We start from the raw sequence: 6,569 nt of genomic DNA on the forward strand, positions 1-6,569 counted from the left end.
GTTGATGAAAAGTTTTTTTTTCTTCATGTTTTTTTAACCAGTTTTCAAAACAAGTAAAATATTAAATAGAGGTTTTTTTTCTTGAAAGCAATGAACGCTTTCCGTGTATGCGACTGCAATTTCTAAATACCTATATCGATTCATAATACTAACCGATACCCCCCCCCCCCCCCAAAAAAAAATGTTATGCAATTTTAAAACTACAGTTTCATCAACAGTTTGTTCATCTAAGCTTTTTAAAACAAAATTAGTAAATTGTTTAGATTAATCTGATTAACTTAGATATTGTACGGGTGTTACACGACTACTAACGGAAATGACCAATGTGACTTCGATCTTTGATTAATTTTGTTTGTGACATTTCATTGTCTGCTTTGTCAAAAAAAAAATTCTTTTGTTCAACGGAGTGCGATCCACTTAATCTTTTATAGGACAGGATGGTTCCCCGTTTCAGTTTTATTTTTTTTTTTTTTTATAATTCCCGCATATCCAAGCTTAGTATCACGTTTTACAGATATATCTTTACTGTCTTGAACGATTTTACAATTCTCCGGCGAGTGTATTTCCTAAAAATCTCTTTACACATGAATATTTTGATGAATTGGTATTGTTTATCTCGTGTTTGTCTGAAGATCTTCCTTTTCTATGACAAAGTCTAGTATGAAAGAGCATACTTTTTTGAGCTGTCAACAACCAAAATTGGACGTTTACGGGTTTTCTTTACTCTATTAACTATATCCTTTATAAATGAATCTAGTTATTCATGTATACATTTGTTTATGTTTCTGGAAAGTCTGAGCTTATTTTTGCAAAACAAACCCCTGCTGTTGGTGGCGTTATCACGGTCTTTTAATTTATTCTTAACAAAAATTAAATTTGGATATCTTCTTGTAATTTCACACATATTTTCCCATTCTTAAAAATTTTAAATTAAGGTAAATACTCAATTTATTTATTTGTAGCCAGTTCCTGTCAAATGTGACTCATCTATTAAACCCTTTCGTTACTCACTCCATTTATTTGTAGTTAATTCCTGTCAAAATTGACCCATTTATTAAATCCTTTCATACAGTCCATACATTTTAATGAAAACAACTAAAATCGATTCATTAATTGTAGCTTCTCAATTAGGATTATCTTCTATTTTATTGTTTAAATAAGGTTTGAAACGTAAAATGTCGTACATTTTTCTACCAATTAGTGAAATATGTACTTAAGCTGTAGTATTTATTAAAACTCTATCCTTTTATTATAAATTTGATAAGACAAGAGCTTGAATGCCCTGTGTAACAAATGTGATATAACTTTTCTTTCCACATCCACTTAATGTCTCTCCCTTGGCTTTATTGTGAAGAGAGCCTCTAAATGTTTATGTTGTTAAGAACGTCTCTAAGGATTGTATGAGGATCAATATGTATTTGATTTTGATACTGAAAAATCCTCTTCCAATAATGTCTTTCATCAGAATTTCTGTTTTACGTTCTAACGGCAAATATTTTTTTTTGTCTAGCATGTTTTTTTTTTTAATCAGAACCAAAGTATATTGAGTCTAAAAAAGATGCTGTCTTTTATGAAGCTAATTCACTAATCATAAATAAGGTGTGCTCTGTTGCAACCACTATTGGAATAAAACCACTATTGAAATAAGTTATTTCAATAATGGTTGGGAATGCATTTAATTAAAAAATATCACTTTGCAACCACTATTGAAATACAACCACTATTAAAATTACAATTTTTCAATAGTGGTTTGAAATGTATTTCATTTGAAGAATCGTTTTGCAATCACTATTGAATTACAAACACTATTGAAATAAATTATCTAAATAGTGTTCCGGGATGTATTCCGTTTTGAAAATCAATTTACATACACTGTTGAAGTACAGCTACTATTAAAATTATTTTTTCAATCGTAGCTTAGAATGAATTTCTTTATAAATATTACTTTAAAAATGTATACAATTTATATTTTCTTCTTTACATTTCTCTTTCTACAGACAAAAATGTATCATGTCCTATGAATATTGTATATTATTTGCACAAAAGTGAACATCTTGTAAACTGCCAGAACTTCTATTCAAACTCCCTGTATAATGATTAATTAATTATTATTTTTTAATATGCAGGGGTTTTGAATAGAAGTTCTGGCAATTTACAACGTTGTCTTCTAAAACAAATAATTTACAATTTTCATAAAACATGATATATCTATAGAAAGTGAAAGGTAAAAACAATATGAAACAATTTTATATGTTAATTTGCAAGGATTTGTTATTTCTGCACAACAGTGAAAATCCTAAAATAAGTTAATTTATTTCATAGTCTTGATTATCAGTACCGTAACATATGCAAGTATAGATACCTTTATTGCGTATTTTAAATTGATTGTTAGATAAAAACAAATGTATTTGCATGTTTATTTGCGAGAATTGGTTATTTATTTCTACACAGCAGTGAAAATTGTAACATAATTGTGTATTTGAAATTATTTCTTAGATTTGTTGCATTTCAAAATAGTTTGCAAATATGATATCCAGCTTCTTTGTTTCCAATTGTGTTACAATAGTGATTACATAGTTATATCTATATAGTAATACATTACCATCCACGATTGAAAAAAAAGATTTAATAGTAGTTGAACTTTAATGGTGTCTGTAAGGTAGTTCTTGAAATACATCCCCAACTTCTATTAAAATCATTACTTCAATAGTAGTTGTATTTCAATAGTGGTTGCAAGGTGATTCTTCTGATGAAATACGTCCGAACCACTACTAAAATAATTTATTTCAATAGTGGTTTTATCTCAATAGTGGTTGCAAGGTGATTTTTCTAGTGAAATACATTCCCAACCACTACTGAAATAATTTATTTCAATAGTGGTTTTATTTCAATAGTGGTTGCAACAGTGCTCTGTTGCAACCACTATTGAAAAAAAACCACTATTGAAATAAATGTGCAGAAAAAACCAATCCTCGCAGATTAACATATAGAATTACCTTAATGTTTTTTCTTTACCTTTCTCTTTCTATAGATATATCATGTTTTATGGAAATTGCAAATTATTTGTACTAGAAGACAACGTTGTAAATTGCCAGAACTTTTATTCAAAACCCCTGCATATTAAAAAATGATTTATAGCTTATATATCATTATAGATTTATGTAATAATGAACACCACTATTAAGATAAATAATTTCAATGATGGTCGGGGATGTACTTCATTAAGACCAATATTGAATGAAATAAATTATTTCAATAGTGGTTGGGTATGCGTTTCATTATAACCACTATTGAAATCAATTATTTCAATAGTGGTTAGGTATGCATTTCATTACAACCACTATTGAAATAATTTATTTCAATTGTGGTTAAGGATGCGGTTCATTACAACCATTATTGAACATTTTAATAGTGGTAGGATGTTGTTTTAATGCCTATTATTCCGACTGTGCATAACACTTTCGGTTCAGGATGACAGGTGGTATGGGAAACATGACCATACAGAGCAGAGGTAAATCAAAGAACATCATAATCAAAAAGGAATTCATCATCTCATAAGACATACTTCTTTTCTTAAAAAACTCCCCTAGCAGAAAGGAAAGTGCTACAAACAGACATAATAATAGACATAAAACTGAAATGCATCATCAACCACTATTGAAATACTTTATTTCAATAGTGGTTGAAATGAAAGGTATCCCCAACCACTATTGAAATAAATTATTTCAGTAGTGGTTGAAATGAATCGCATCCTTAACCACTTTCGAAATAATATATTTCAATAGTGGTCGTAGTGAAGCAACCCCTTTTGAAATAATTTATATTTATAGTGATATTCTTAATAATATTTATCAATAAATAATATTTCAATATACAGGGGGTTTCAATAGAAGTCACTGCACGAAAAAACGCCTTTTATTATATTTAATTTTTTATAAAATGTTTACAAAAGATGAACTTGAATCTTTGATTACCTTTTAATTTCTAAAAGATGATCTTTTAGCTTTAATTTGAGAAAAGTTAACGAAAGGTCAACATTTTTCAACTTTTATGTTTAAAAAAGGTGATTATCATCATCTGTTTTTGAAAGATAAAAACATCTGAACTTTTATTAGCCGACATATTTAAAAAGTTCTGGCAATTTACAAGATGTTCACAATTGTGCAAATAATATAAAATATCAAAGGACATGATATGTTTGTAGAAAGAGAAATGTAAAGAAAAAAATGTAAATTTTCAAAGAAAAATTAATGAAGAAATTCATACTAAGCTACGGTTGAAAAAATAATATTAATTGTAGTTGTACTTCAACAGTGTCTGTAAATTGATTTTCAAAATAGAATACATCCCGGAATACTATTTAAATATTTTATTTTAGTAGTGGTTGTATTTCAATAGTGGTTGTAAAGTGATTCTTCAGATGAAATACATGTACGTACATTCCCAACAAGTTTTGAAATAATTTATTTCAATTGTGGTTTTATTTCAATAGTGGTTTTATTTCAATAGTGGTTTTATTTCAATAGTGGTTACAACAGTGCTCTACTAAACACAATCCATGAAGACCAGCATACTATTTTTTTTTCGTATTCAAAACACTTTAGATCATGATAAAACTATTATGCTGAATCAAATGATAATTTTTTGCCCTTAAATTTTTTCGACTTAATCAGACCGATATATAATAATTATTTGATAAACTTTTTTTTAAATTTTCACTGTGACGACATTCAATTTTACAGCAAGCACTAGACAACAAGCTGATTCTGAGACAGGAAAGGTAATTTATCAGCAATTTTTTTTATGAATTGGTGAATTATGTAAATGATTGAAATTGTATTCTTTTTAGTTGTGAAGAAAGTATTTTGATAATACAACAAAATGAGCTTTTTGATCAAAATTTGTCCGTATTCTGTCATTTTTGTCATCGTCGTTTGTCAGTCTTGTACGTAGTCGTAAACTGTTCACATGTTTATCGTCTTCTCCAGACTCACTTGGCCGATGTCACCGAAATTTGTTCAAATAAAAGGTCAAATCCCCATGAAGGTAGTAGTAAATTAGGAAATGATAAAAATAGGTTTGGGTGTTTTAAAAATCGTCGGATCAAGAACCATACAGCCTGTGTGTTGGAATGCATATCAAGGAAACCAAACATCACATTTTGATAAAACATATCACAGACACCCTCATAAACAATTAATATTAGTATATGACAAAAGAATCATGAGCGTCTAGAAGATCCACCGGAGTCCAAGAGGTTCTAGGAAATCAGGCTACACCATAAAAGAAACCGCAACTATCAAAGCCGAATTGAAGTACATTGAGGCCAATAGAGGCAAACCTTAAAAAATATGATACAGTCTAAGATCGCTGCTCTCGAAATATGAAAAGGAGGCACAGAGAACGTATCATTTTACAACAACTTTTAGGACTTTCCAAAGGTCAATTCAACAACAAGGTGTTCCATAAAACCAGTAGAGTAAACAAGATATTAAAGTCAAGATTGAGAAATATGGAACTTCGTCACGCCACTGATGATTCATTGACCTAATTTTCAAGGACAAAACTACAAGGACAACAACAAACCACAGACTGACATACAAAGCATACATTAAGCCGTATCAGACGTCATGAAGCTTAACCTCAATGAGTATCTTTTGAGCAACAAACAAAAGTTCAAAGATACTTCCAGTTTACTCATTCCATGTGACTAACCCAGATAATGAGAGACTTGTGTATCCACTGTTAGATACACAATCTGACAAAACAATTCTGCTTGAGAACCCCTGCAGGCGATACATATTATCTATGTCGAGCCTATGTTTTGGCCATGTATGCTTAATGACAGCTGCAAGGACCTGAAGTAGGAGGTTTCAACTCTAAAAAAAGTAGTTATGTTACCTGAAACTTACACGAGAAACATCAGGCCTGCAAATGAAGTTCATAAATTACGAGAAAATGGTTACAATTTATTTGTCGACCAACCTTTATAATTGTTTGATACAACCCTTCAAAGGCTTACGTACGAAGAGATGTCATCCCATTGGGACAAACCACTGTATTGTTTAGCGAGATGAACATATACATACCAAACCTGAAATGACTGGCTATACCACAAAACAAGTGGCAATTTCCATTAGAAATGAAAACCAAATCCAAAAGAATTTAGGTAATTCCATACTCGTTAAACTCTTTGATAAAAGTCGAAAAACAGAATTGTTTTTCTATTTAATAGTCTTATATTTCATTGATTATAAGAAAAAAATATACATGTCATCACACTTTTTGAGATGTCAGATAAACATGAACTAAAGCATAATTTAGCATCAGAAAACCGTACTTTTATTGTTAAAAGTAAAATATTTGTAGGCAGAAACTTGTTAAATTGATTAATTTTATTGTCAACTATGTCAAAAAAGTAAAACCACAAACATATTTTAAAATTAATTGTTGGGATAAGAAAAATTATAGCATTTAGACATATAACCACGAGACAAGTTAGAAAAATAAAAATGGATATTTAGGATAAAATGACATTTTTCTCCTGGTCGTCTTCAAACTAAACACGT

Source organism: Magallana gigas, chromosome 1 (assembly GCF_963853765.1).
Source record: "Magallana gigas chromosome 1, xbMagGiga1.1, whole genome shotgun sequence".
Lineage (NCBI taxonomy): Eukaryota > Metazoa > Mollusca > Bivalvia > Ostreida > Ostreidae > Magallana > Magallana gigas.